General features: G+C 48.9%; 1 protein-coding gene across 4 annotated transcripts in view; it reads left to right on the top strand.

Annotated features, from left to right (window-relative positions):
- CALN1 (calneuron 1) overlaps nucleotides 1-14,192 on the top strand; it is a 150,776-nt gene that overhangs the window by 111,363 nt on the left and 25,221 nt on the right. The gene's annotated exons all lie outside the window — the stretch shown is intronic.

The following is a 14,192-nucleotide window of genomic DNA, read 5'->3' on the forward strand; positions in this document are numbered from 1 at the left end:
CCTGTCCTGGCATTTTCCAATGCCACATTTTTAACACAGGCAGGAAAGCTCTGCTGAACTCGTGCTCAAAACCCCCTGTGTGGATATTCCAGCAAACTGCACCTCTTTTTCCTACTGCCATTCCAAAGTTCTCCATTTCAAGGGCATTTTCAGGGCAGAAGTGGAATTTATTCTAATCACAGACTCAAATGAAGATGAAACCTCCCAGGAACTGCTGGTTCAGCTCAGGATAGGCGTGGAAAATAAACCCTCTTGCCCAGGATTTTGTGAACTGCCAGAGAAAGAGAGCCAAGCCCTGCCAGGAGGGGATGGAGAGAAGCCTCCCCTCTGTCCTGCTGTCCCTGAGCCTTTGTCACCTTCAGCCCCTTCTTAGGTTTCCTCGACTTCCTCTGGAACACGGGGGCTCAGTTTGATTTTGATCCAGGTTTAAACTTGATCTGGGGAAAACCCCAGCAGATCAGTGCTGGATGTGGCTCAGAGCAGAGCTGGGTAGGGGACAGGCAAACTGGTGTGGGACAGGGCTGAACTGGCCCAGAGCAGCTCCTAAACTGAGCCAAAACCCATCCCAGCCCACTCTGGGGCTGGCAGGGGACGTGTCCTGGTACCCTCAGCCAAACCTTCAGGTGTGATCTCATCTTGTTGGGGAGATTTTTATTTCGATTTTAGGTTTGTGTTTTGGTTCACGTCTTGATTCATGCTGGGCATGGCATAGGCAGGGAAATGCTGGTATAAATTTCCCAAAATGAGGATCTTGGGAATGGAGGGAAAAGCTGAGCCTGCTCTGTGTGTGCTGTACTCTTTCCTCCCATGCTGAATTGGGCTTTTCACCGGGTAGGTGTGTGATACCTCAGAGAATATTTACACTGATGATTGGGAATAACCAACACATTTTTGTGAACCCAATTCCCTTCAAATTGCCCTGTGTTTTTTACCCAAGTGGGACTTTGATCAAAGGCTTTGAAATTGCTGTTAGACATGGAATTCCTGCCCTGTTTTTCCTGAATATGTGCCTGGTTTTCATCAGCGGGTTTAAAATGTGTTTCACTCAGCAGTGGCACAACACCCTCATTTCTCTGGGGCCTGCTTCTCAGCAAACAAATCAAATGGGGTTTCTCTTGTGTCCTTTGGAACAGAAAATGGAGGACTGGACAAAGGAAAATGACTTGGAGGTGTTTGATGTGGGGTTTTGCAGTTCTGTAGCTTGGAGCAGTTTGTCCTGTGTGACCGTGGGGTTGTCACACGTGGCCAGGCTGGCACTGAAATGCCTGAAGTGGGGCAGGTGTCCCCAGGGCTGGTGCCAGGGACCTGCAAACCTGGCTTGTCAAGGTACTTCCATGGTAGTACCTCACTACTGTGGCTCCCCAGTGCCAGAGGGCAGGGATGGATGGGATATTGGGAATTAGGAATTGTTCCCTGGGAGGGTGGGCAGCCCTGGCACAGGTGCCCAGAGCAGCTGTGGCTGCCCCTGGATCCCTGGCAGTGCCCAAGGTCAGGCTTTCTACTCTGGCAGTGGTGACTTTCTCTCCAAACTTCCCCCTTATCTCCCTGGGGTAAGGATGATCAAGATCCGTATCCTGAAGGATGATCACTCCTCTGGCAGCCTGCTCTGCTTTGCCAACCACCCCTCCCTCTCCAGAGTGTTCATTATTCACAGAACCCCAGAATGGGTTGGGTTGGAGGCACCTTCCAGCCCCTCCAGTGCCACCCTGCCATGGCAGGGACACCTCCCACTGTCCCAGGCTGCTCCCAGCCCTGTCCAGCCTGGCCTTGGGCACTGCCAGGGATCCAGGGGCAGCCACAGCTGCTCTGGGCACCTGTGCCAGGTCCTGCCTGTCGGAACTCAAAATGTCCCTCAGACATTTTTGGGTGTTCCAGGCCCAGGTCAGAAGCATTTGAGACCCTGGCAGGCAGCTGGAAACAGCTGTGATTTTGGGTTTGAGCCATGGAATGATTTACCAACCTTGCAGGAAGAACAAGAAGTCACAAAAGTTTAGATGTTATAGTAGTCACAAAGTAAAGGGAAGAATTTTTTAGTGCTGTACAGGGGGGGTTTAGGTCTTGTACATGGGGGTCAGAAGTTTTAAGATGGATTTGGGATTTGGGCCTGCCCTGTCCTCCCTCTTTCTCCTTCCTTACCTCCATGTTCTTGGTGATGTTGACACTCACAGATTGGCTTAGAGTAGAAAGGCACCATTTAATATAGGTAATAGGCATTGGGGAAAAGCTGCAAACATGTAACACGTAATGTACCATATAAAAGATAGAAAAGCACCATTTAATATAGGTAATAGGAATTGGGAAAAGCTGCAAACATGTAACACGTAATGTACCATATAAAAGAGAGCAGCAGCCCTGGGTGGGAGAGAAGAAGCAGTCGGGGTCAGAGAGGATGTCAGGGTGTGTGTGTGCCTCTGCCTGAGCTGTGAGCAAACCACAGCAGCCCGAGGAGAAAATCTTTTAGATAACTTGCAATAAACTGCCTTGAGACCCAACAACAGAGACTGCTGAGCCTTTCTTTGGAAGCTCGGGTTGGAGGAGAGACTTTTCCAGCACATGGAGCCACCCCCGACCCAGGTGAGCTCCAGCAGATGCCCACCCTCCCAGGGAGGAATTTTGTTCCTTTCCCATGGCCAGGGCTCTGCCAGGACAGGGGCAGGGCAGGAGCAATGGGAGGAGGACAGACAGAGCCCCAGCCCTGAGGAATCCTCTCCTTTCCCCAGCTGCACAGCTCTGGAGCCAGCTGAGCTATGACTGCTGAGCAGGAATTCAATTTGGGCAGCCGAGCCCCAGCCCACCCCAGCCATGCACACTCAGAGGAAACGTTTGGTAATCAGCATGGAGTGGCTGATTAAAGGCCATTAAAATGCACCAGGAATGATTCTAATCCTCTCTCCACTTCCAGCCCAGCTCTTTTCCGGGTGCTGGGTAATCAGTGCTGACTTGAGCTATCAGCCCTGACACAGTGTCCCTGCACGGAGCTGCTGCCCCATCTCACAAAACAAGGCAAGAATAATCGGATTTATAGAAAACAAGGCCTGGAATCTGCAGGAGGAAACACCCTGGAAGTGTTCTGTCCTCCTCCAGAGACACAGGATGATATTAAAAATTGAATTGCAACAAGAGTTGACAACTTCTGTGGTGGGGAGTTTGTTGCGTCTCAGAAATTTGTGGCTAATGTGGTAACTTTATTATATTTATTATGATAACTTTATCATGTTTATTCGTGTTTTCTGAATGTGAAACTGGAAAAGCTCCAAACTTCCCTTCCCTGAAAATGTCTTTTCCACAACACCAGAAACATCCCAGTCCTTACTCACCAAGGTCATCACAGACCTTGTTAAGAGACCTTAAACCTGCCCAGGATCATTTACATGATCCCACCTGCCTGTGGCTGCTTTCAGAGCCTCCCTGTGCCATTTGATTGACTTTAATTGCTCCTGCAATTAAAGCTGCAGTCGGTTCTCTCAGCACCTGCATGATGAAACGCTGGCCTGGAACCATTCCCTGGCTGTGGGTCACAGCTGGTGTGACCAGCACGAGCTCCCCTGGTGTCGGAATCTGTGCTATCGATGATCCCTGGATTGTAGAAAGTCTCTGTCTGTCAGCCCCGCTGCCAAAGCAGAAGCCATAATTGGTCTGTGCTGGTTTCAAGGTTGTTTATTCTGTTTATCTCTAACATGTTCTGCTGCCCTGCCCAGCTCTGTCCTGCAGGGCAGCGTGTGGGGCTCTGCCCTCAGTGGGATGTGACAAACATTAAATACCAGAAACTCCCTGGGCTGGATTTACAAGAACGTGCCAATATCTGTCACCTACGTTGGACAGTGTGTCCCCAGCCTGAACCAACAGAAAAATGCCAACACCACAGTGAGACATGGAGGGCATGAAGAAGGAGAAAAAGGACAAGGCACACCCAATTTCCTCCATCTTGTCCCCTTTGGATCCCTAATCTAGAATCCTAACATTTTACTTTTGCACCCGTGCTACACTTAATTATTACTTATATCAAACACTCAGGGCTGGTAATTCATGCTGTAAGACTGAAAACTCTTTTCCATGGACAGAGATCACAGCCAGTGTCTCTGGGGGCTCTGTCCAGGGGGGTTCCTGACCCCTGCCAGGGTCCCAGGGCAGCCAGAGGGAAGCTCTGGATTCCCACACCCTGGCAGGCAGCAATGCTCCCCCAGCAATGCTCCCCCAGCCCTCAGCTGCTGGCAGAGCCCCTGAGGGGCTGGGGGGAGGCTGAGTGAAGTCCCCTTTAAGCCTTCAGGTGGCCTTTTGTCACTCCTGGGTCATTGTTTGTGGGGTCCCCTCGCCCTCTGCACCCTCTCTGCCATGGCCAGGGCTCCTCTGCCCACACAGAGGGTGGGGACACTCCTTGTCCCCATCGTGGCCCTTCACCCCAGGAGCCCCTGGTGGTTGTCACTGCTGGTGACACAGTGATGATGATGATGGCTCTGGACCAGACACTGCTGCACCGTCATCAGGTCAGGTCTTGGAATCTTCCTTAATTCCTTCACTAAAAAGCCAGAGAGGAGGAGATCCCAGGAATTATGGAATGGTTTGGGGTGGAAGGGATCTTAAAGCCCACCTTGTTCCAGCCTCTTCTTCTATCCCAGGGTGCTCCCAGCCCCATCCAGCCTGGCCTTGGACACTTCCAGGGACCCAGGGGCAGCCCCAGATTCACTGAGATGTACAAATTCCATGGTTCTGTGATTCCATGATTCCCTGGCTCTGGGAAGCAGGACATGGCCCTGGAGAATCGGCAGCTCCTGCTGTGCTCACACTGGATGTGCCCAGAGCTCATTTCAAACAACCTGCCCCCCTCTTTAAGCACAAACCCCAAGCAGGTGCAGCCAGCACATCCCAACTAATGAATTGCACAGAAATTTGCACAGAGATCTGGAATTCCATTGAGATGGCTTTTCTGTAGCTAGGAATAAATGAAATCCCTGATTTTGAGGGCTTGGATCACTGGTGTTGCATCTGAAAAGCTGCAGAGGTTAAAGCCTCACCTCAGCGCAGGGATGGAAACACTTATTGTTCATAATTAGACACTCATTAAGGTTGGTAAAGACCTTTGAGATCATCAAGTCCAACCTAAAGCCAAAGTAAAGGGCAGGAAGGAGATAGAGGAGAACATCAAGCACAAACAGATCCATCCATCTGAACCTATCCCTGAAATGGGAATCTGAGGAGGAGAGCCTGGATGCTGGAGATGTGGCATGGGATTTCAGGAGCTGCTGAACTGCTGGATCACAGCAATCAATGACACCTTGGCTGAGCATGGATTGAAACCACTCGCCAGTCAGTACGAGGGCGGGCAGTGTCAGGGTGCTTTCAGCCCATTGTTTTTAGCCAGTTTTGCCAAACTGCAGAATCTTTTGGGCAATGACAATTGCAGTGCCTTTGAGGAGGCAGCAGCGTTCCCTCTCAGTGTGCAGGTCACCGTGGGTGGGGGAATGATGAAGCCCCGTTCCCTTTTAGCATGAACAAGACATGTTCAAACTTTAAATACTTCAAATATCACTGACAATAAAAAGTCACATTCTTTCAACGTGATGAACCCAGTGATTCATAAGTCTCTGTTCTCTTTAGAGCAGGGGAAGGTACCGAAGATGGAAATATTTCCCAGAAAATCAGATTTTCAGTCTGTGGGGATGAAGACCAACCCCTGAAGAAGTGACAGGGCCAGAGTAGTGCAGGCAGAGCACGCCTGGAGCACCTGGAAGGTGACAGAAGGCTGGATCAGGGAGTGAACACCCAGCACGGAGCAGAATCCCAGGGGCAGCTCTGCCTGAGGAATGAACTCGGCTGTCAGAGCAGAAGGATCTGCTGATCACCTCCTTCCCTGCTGGAATTGCTGAGCCCCAGAGCCTGGGCTTTGGGAAGTTATTTCCACTCGGCTCAGGGGAAAAGTCAATCAGTTAATGGCTTTAATTAGCAATCTTTTCATGTCTTCCCCTCAGCACAGGCACAGGTTTGCCCATGCTGGGGTTTGCAGCCCCCGTGATTCCAACTCTCCTTTGGATGTGCCACACAATGAACAGAAATCCCCCTTTTTTTCCAAGCAGAGCAGACCTGGGGCTCCATTGAAGCAGCCTCTCCTGTCTTTGGCACTGCCTGTACCTGGCCCCATCCACTGCTCTGGTTTCTCTGTTTCCCTCGTTCCCTTTCTCCTCTGGCTCCGTAGGGAATCAATCCAAGTGCTGCACGTTCCATCTTTCTGCAGGAAGCAGGAATTTCACATCCCCTCAGTCTCAGGGTGGGATGAGCTGCCAGGGGAGCAGGACTCCTGAAATCCCAGGAACTGATCTGATCACACAGGCAGAGCTTGTGGCTGCTTTGAGGATATTATTGGATCAACAAGATAAAATTTTAATTAAATTACAATGATTCCCAGGTTTAATGGATGCTCCAGTTTTCAGTGTTCCTTGGAAACAAACCCCACAGGAGCTGAGCTTTGTGATGCTGAGGGATGTGGGGTTATTGCTGCCACCCCCCAGGCAGGGCATGGAATGGGAAGGATGGTTTTGGGATGGCTCAGGAGTGAGGTCACCTGCTCTGGGGTGGCTCAGAGCCATCAGAACCATCAGAACCACAGGGCCAGCCTGGCTCAGAACCTCCTGGCCTGCCTGAAGTGCCACCTGCCTCAAAAGGCCTCTGTCACCCTCGGGGGCTGAACAGCTGAGCCAGTGGGATCTGCCAGAGGGAAGATTCCCTTTTTTTACCCCAGTTCCTCACCCCCAGTGTGGGAAGGTCAGGCAGGTTTAATCCCAGAGATCCCAGCCTCAGAGCTGGAATTCTCTGGCCCAGAACTCGTGTTGTCCCCATGTGGCAGCATCACAAGCAAACTTCTCCCTGCAGAGAAAGACATTTCCCAAAGTTCTGGGCCTCTGGGTTTCCTCAGTCCCAGGAAAATGTGGGGTTTTTTCCCCAGCTCCTCAGCCCTGCCTGATTTGCCAACCTGCTTCATTCCTTCCTTCGAGCTGCTGCTGCCCCAAAATGTCCCTGTGCTCATCACTTTTCCTTGCACCAAGAGCTTTTAGCACAGACAGGGTGGGTTTAGTGCTGCCCATGTGCAGCTTCCTTCCCCATCTGTTCCTCAGTGGCTTCTGAAACATTTCAGAGCAAAATCTCATCCTCTAGGAACAGAGAGCAACAGGGCACCTGCTCCACGTGCATTGTTCCAGGCTGCCTGTGGAGTGGGTAATGGAAGATTATTATAAATATTATGTGTGTTTACATTTATTTTATAAATAACTTCATCCAGCAGAGCTTTGGAGCTTCCTTACACTGGGAATAGAGGTTGGATCTTGTTGAAAAGTGAGTTTATCCAAAACCTTTCTGTGCATTCCAGCAGGGCTGGGAGCAGCAGGGGATACTGAAAGCCCTGGTTTGGAAGGCATCAGGAGGGATAACACAAAGGAGCAGCTGCTGGACCGTGCTGACTTTGCTCACTCCAAACCCAGGAGCTTCTGCTGCTTCCCTGCTCTGCTGGTTCCTGGGCAAAGCTCTGCCTGACCAGAGGCACAAAGCCAGCAGGAGAGTCATGGAATGTCCTGAGCTGGAAGGGACCCCAGGGATCACCCAGCCCAGCTCCTGGCCCTGCACAGACACCCCAGCAATCCCACTTGTGCATCCCTGGAGCTCTGGCAGCCTCAGGGCCGTGCCCATTCCCTGGGCAGCCTGGGCAGTGCCCAGCACCTCTGGGGGAAGAGCCTTTCCTGATCTCCAGCCTAAGAAGCCAGAGCATGGATTTGCCACCTTGCAAATCACCCAGGAAGCATTTATTCCCCTTTCCAGTCTGTCATTTTACCAGGAAACATTGGTTGCTGGGGGAAAAGAAAGGTTTTGTGTTTTCAGATTTGATTTTGTGCCCCTCTCCTTTTGCCCTTGGGGGTGACCATTGTGCCTTGGATTCTGCTTAGAGCCAGGCTTTGGAGTCCAATGCATTGCTGGGATGTGTGTTCAACAATTGCAGATAACCCAGACAATGCAGACACCTGGATTTGTGTTTAATTCCTACCTGAGCCTTGGCCATGGGCTCCCACATGGGAAGACCTGCTCCATTCTCCCTGGAAAGCACTCCGCTGCTTTGTTTTTCTATTTGGGTGCTTTTTCCTACTGCTTGGCTGACATTTCCTCCATCTTTCCTTTGTTTTCCTGTGCCTGTGGAGCTGGGGATGAAGTCAGGAGTTCTCAGAAGGATTGCCAGGCAGGGAAGCAGCCTCAGGCATAAAAACAACCCCCCTCTTAAACCCAATCCATTATTTCCTTGCTCACACATTGAAAATGCAAACTCAATGTATTAACTCACCATTCACTCCTGATTCCATGATTTTATGTTTGCCTTTGATATCCATAATACCCATTTTCCACTTTCATAACACCCAACACAAATATCCCTTCCCAATCCCACCCTCTTTGTTCTCCCCTGTTTGCAGCCAGTCTGATTTAGCAGGAGCACATCTGGAGCTCAGCTGCAGCTGTGCCCCCAGTTTGCTGTGGGAGTCTGGGCTGTCTCAGCCCTCCCACGCTGAATCTGAGGCAGCAACTGGAGCTGGTGTGGAGCAGTTGAAGATAACGCTCTGCCAAAATGAAACTTGGAGAAACAAGTTGGTTTTCCCTTTTATTTCCAGTGGGAAATTGGATGTGCAGTCCAAAAGTATTAAACTGCACATTTGGAAAGTGGGATTGCCTTGGAAGCTGGTGAACTTTGAGGCTTGGGACCAATGGGGTGGTTCAGATGTTGGTATAAAATAACACAGTGGGACAAAGGGATGAGTTTGCGTTATCCATTCAAATGAGCCAAATTTCCATGGGTAAAGAGACAAAAAATTCATGTGGAGACAAAAAAAACTCAGGGGTGTCAGGTTTTCCTGGTTGTTGCCAGTGCAATTCCTACCAGCCCAATTCTCCAAAATGTAAAAACTCACTGGGCCCAACAGTCCCTGGATTCAAGCAAAATGTAAAATGTAGCTCATTAAATCATGGAATCATGAATTCATGGATTCATGAGATCACAGAGTCATGAAATCATGGAATCATAGAATCATAAGACATTGGAATCACAGACTCATGGAATAATGAAATCATGGAACCATGGAATCACATAATCATGGAATAATGGAGTGATAGAATTATAGAATCATGAAATCATAGAATCAGGGAATCATGGAACTGTGGAATCACAGTATTATGAAATCATAGACTCATGGAATCCCAGAACCATGAAATCATGGAATCCTTGAATGGTTTGGGCAGGAAGGGACCTTAAAACTCCCCTTGTTCCAGATTCAAACTGAGAAGAGCTACTTGCGAAGCAGCCTTTCCTTCTCCAGGGCCAGCATGGAGTTTCTGGAGTTTCTCCTCAACATCCCAGTGGGCAGGTTGAGATCCAAAAGCAGATTTGGTACCCCAGGAGCAGCAGGGATCAGGCAAGGCAGGCTGAGGGATCACTCTGGTAAGGAACCGAGGCTGGAGCCATCCCAGATCCTCCCAAAGCCAGAGGCAATCCTGGGGCAGAGCTTTCTCTTCACAGTGGGATTTTCTGGGCACTGTGCACAGAGAAGGTGGGAATCCTGACTCCTGGGTCATAGTTAACATTGCTTCCTTGTGCTGGACAGGGTACACTGGTACAGCAGCTTTTCCTGAAGAGGTGAATCCCTGTGTTGGGTATTAACAAACACCTACCTGGGTTAGACAGGAGAGGATGAAGGATACTGGTGCTTTTCCAACTTAAAACCCCATGAGAATTAAAATTTCAGCTGTAGGAGCAAACACTGAGGGAAGGGAACCACTGCATGGAGAAAAGGAGCAAGACACCAGCAGGGCCATTGCCAGTGGGCTTCCAGTTTCACCCAGCTGCTGGACAGCTGCACCAGAATGGGGATTGTGCTCCTTTTCCTGCCATCCCAGGGGCTTCTCCTGCAGGTTTGCTCTCCTGTGGGAGCTGTGAGCCAGTGGGCAGCTGTCTCCAGGGTGAAGGTGGCTGATTTCTCCTTTGGGATGGTGGCCAGGCTGGTTCCAGGTCTGTGTTCCCCTCACTTTTGGGAGACAGGCAGAGGCAGAAGGATGTGGAAAACACCTGGGATGCTCCATGGGCTGTAGAAGAAAGTTGCTGTTCTTGGTGCCCTCTTTCCATGGCAAAATAAACACAGAGTGACAGCAAACCTTGTCCAAATGTGCATCCCTGAGCTCAGAGAGGGCTGGCACCACTCGGGAATGGGACCCTGAAGTTCTTTTTAGCAGATCCATGGGAATGTTGGCTCAGCCCTCAGCAAGTGGGAAACTGGGGAAGGTTGAGAAAGGAATAGGGAAAAAACCAGCTTCTGGTGTGTGTGTTCAGTTCTTGGATGTCATTGGGATCTGCTCCACCATGTTGTGGAAGGGAGATGGTGGAATGGGAGAAGTTAATGAGGAGAAAACCATCATAAATTCCAGAAGGTGTTTTCTCAAGAGGAAACTCTGGTGCCTAAAAAGAAGAAACTTAAGTGGATAAAAAGAAGAAACTTAGGTGGAGAAGAAGATAACTGGGTTATCTTTTCTATGTCAGAATTTGGGAAGGTGATGACTGGAGCTGGGGAGGGTACAAGTGAAACAGGAGACAGTTTCAGAGCAAGCCCAAGGAGAGCATTTCTCCTGCAAGGTGTGAAATTTCCTGACAGCACAAGTTGGATGTGCTGGAAGTTCACAGAACTTCCCAAAATAACTTGGCAAATTATTCAGTCAAGGTCTCTCTTCCTCCCTTCTGCAGTGCAGGTGGGATTCTCCCCCTGACATCTGCTCTGAATCTGCCCGTGCACGTGTCCATCCATGGGTTATTACATCCACCAGGAGGATAACTTCTTCCCAAAGAAAGAGATGGAGTTTAGGGAATGCTAAGAGTGAACATTGTGGTCTTTTTCTTTTCCATGAGATAAGCAAATAGCAGCTGTGATAGACCCCGGTCTTGAACCTCAGCAGTCCACACCCAACAGCTGCACCACCACCAGTGGCTCTGATGTTCTCTGACAGACAGCACTGTAGCTCCTTCATCTTCCAGCATTCAATGTTTCCTCTTCCAATATTCAATGTTTCCTCTTCCAGCGTTCAATACTTCATCAGGAATTTGCTTCTCATCGACCTCTAAACACCACCATTGCCCCAGAATGGCCCTGGAGTGATGGATTGCATCATTAGCATCTAAAAGTGGGATAAAAACTCCAATTGATCCTCCCAGAGGCAACAGAGAATTCCAATTTAAGCCATCACTTCTAATTTTTATTGCATAAATTACAATCAGGACTAATGATGTCTGGAGATTCCTTCTGCCTTTCCTTTTGCTCTGTAGTTAGCAAAGTCTGCATTTTCCCAGGAATTTATCCCATTCCACTGATCTGGAAGTCTCAGTCAAGGCTGAAGTTAGAGAAAGAAATGCAATATAAGGGTGGGAGGGACTTCCTCTGCCCTTTGGGTTTGCTGGGATTGCTGTTGTGTCTCCTAAGGAACCTCAGCACCAGCCCTGGCGCTGCTGCACATGGACCACACAGAATCCCAGGATCACTGGGGCTGGAGAATCCCTCCAAGATCACTGAACCCACCCTGTGCTCCATCCCCACCTTGTCCCCAGCCCAGAGCACTCAGTGCCACCTCCAGGGATGGGCACTCCAAACCTCCTTGGGCAGCCCCTGCCAATCCTTGACAATGCTTTCCATGGGGAAATTCCTGCTGGTGTCCACGCTGAGCCTCCCCTGGCCCAGCCTGAGGCTGGTCCAGCAAAAAAGCAGACAGAGTTGGGATTTTTAGCACTTGTTTTATTTAATTTTACTTTTCGCTAAGCTCGTCAGTGAGAATTCGTGCTGTGATTTAATCAAGCCAGTTCATGACTCTGCCTTGGCCTCCCCACATCTGAAAGTCAGAGCCACGGGTGGTGTTGGGGCACTGTGGAGATTTGTTTGCAAAGGCCTTGAAGGTTCCCCCAGGCAATCCGAGGGTGGTGATGGCTGGAACAGCCCAATTATCACCCAGCACCACCACCATGGGCACCACTAACCCATGTCCTGAGTGCCACAGCCACACTTCTTGGACACTCCCAGCCATGGGGATCCCACCACTGTTGGACAACCCTTTCAGTGAAGAAATTTCTCCTATTTTCTAATCTAAACCTGCCCTGGCCCAGCCTGAGGCCACTCCTCTTGTTGAAACACGGCTGAAAAATCCAAACCCCACAATTCCAATGCAGATTTGTAGGGAATGGGTATGTTTTTATTGCAGCACTGGACGCATGTGGGGACTCATTGCCCTTCAATGGACAAGTGCACCTCTGAGAACTCCCGGTCCTTTTTTATTACCCTTCACTAATTTTCATATGCATAGGATTTCACAATAGGTTCATGCATATTCATTCTGCTGATTTTGTGTTACACTTACAGCTGGTTACACGTGTACTCAGTTTTTGTCAGAAAGCACAGGAAGAACACCTGGGTCACTCTGTCCTGTCCGTTTCAAGGTCCGAGGAGTCTTTCTCATCTCTTATATTTTTAGCTTGGAAATTTGCATTCTTTCTCCTTTGCTGAGGTAACTTTGCTAGTGCTGTAGTTACCAGACTAAACAGCATATTTTACTTATGTTAGTAAGCTCAAAGTAGCACATTTCACTGAAATTTAATGGATTTTTACTCTGTTAAATTTTTACTCTGTCACTGTTCCCGTAACTGTGGGAATGCTCCAGCCTGGGATCACAACCTCTGTGTCCTGTACTGGGCCCAAATGGTGGAGGCTGAGGGAAACCTGCAAGAATTAAGAAACAAACAACAGCACAAGGAGTTGGGTTAATTTTAATTTAAAATGCAGCACCCAGAGAGAGGCCAGAGCTACCTGAATCTCCTCACCTGATGAATTATTTATGTCTAATGACAACGCTCTGCCTCAGTGCTGGCGTTTGAAGCAGGACTTCTGATCACCCAAGACTCACCAACCACTCTGTCAAAAATCTCTTTCTTCCCCAAACCCATTCCTCACCTGTACGAATATTTCAGATGTGTTTTCACAAAGCTGCCTGACTTGTAATTAGCGAATGCTCACACAACAAACTATTAAAGAGCAATTAGCTCAGGGAAATTCAGCGGGGCTGTTCGCAGGGCTGAGTCGAGGAGTGATAACATTTCCTTGATGGAGGCACGTCAGGTTTACACAGCCAAACCCCGAAAATTTATCGAATCCTCAGGATCCCTGTGATCCCCTTCATTGTAGGGAGTTTTCATTAGCACCTCTAAAGAGCAGCTAACACTAACACCTGTTCCCAGGGTGTCTTTTCCCATCTCCTCCAGCATGTGTTGCTTTGGCTCTTTGAGCTCTGAGAGAAGCAGATTCCCCTTTGTTCTCCCAGATCCTGAGCATCTCATTTATATCCATTCCTTTATTAATTGACAGAATATATAAATTGAAAACTAAGTTTCATTCCTTCTCACTGCATATAACATTGCCTTGTCAACTCTGATAACTTCTCTCTTCCCAAATAATTTGAAAATTATGCATGAATGCTGCAAACTGCTTAAAATTATATTTTGCAATACCTTCCTTTTGATTACATCAGTTCTGGTGGATATGGATGTGCACACACACACTCAGAGCAGTTCTGGGGGCTCAGGGACTCCTTTCCCTGCAGCTCTTCTCAGCTTTTTTCCCTTGGAGAATCAACAACAACATCAAGCTTCTCCAACCAGAGTGTGCAGAGGGAAAGAAAGGCTTTAATACAGAAGGTGGCAGAGTCTGTTGTGAACTTTTGTTGCCTAAATGTCAATTTTATTCAACTGACCACTTTGCCAGAAAAGAAAAAACACAAATGGAATTTAAATAAAATCAAAACCAAAACAAAATCCTGAAGAAGCCACATTTTCCTTTACTGGGAAAAAAACCAAAATCAGTGAAAAATGGACCTGTTTTGGTGCCTAAGCCCCAGGCAGGTATGACAGAGTCTGCCCACCTTATCTCTGATAAAATCCAGGTGCACTTGACACACTCAGGTAGAGAGCAGATATTTCAGCCTGGGTCCAGCACTGACAGCAAAATTAATCCACAGTAAATGGGCAGGTCAGAGAGGAGCACAGAGATGATGAAACAGCAGGCTTGGAGCAGCCTGGTCTATTGAAGGTGTCCCTGCCCAGGACAGGAGATGATTTTAAGGCCCCGTCCAACCCAAACCATTCTGGA

This window comes from Lonchura striata, chromosome 20 (genome assembly GCF_046129695.1).
Source record: "Lonchura striata isolate bLonStr1 chromosome 20, bLonStr1.mat, whole genome shotgun sequence".
In the NCBI taxonomy this organism is placed as follows: domain Eukaryota; kingdom Metazoa; phylum Chordata; class Aves; order Passeriformes; family Estrildidae; genus Lonchura; species Lonchura striata.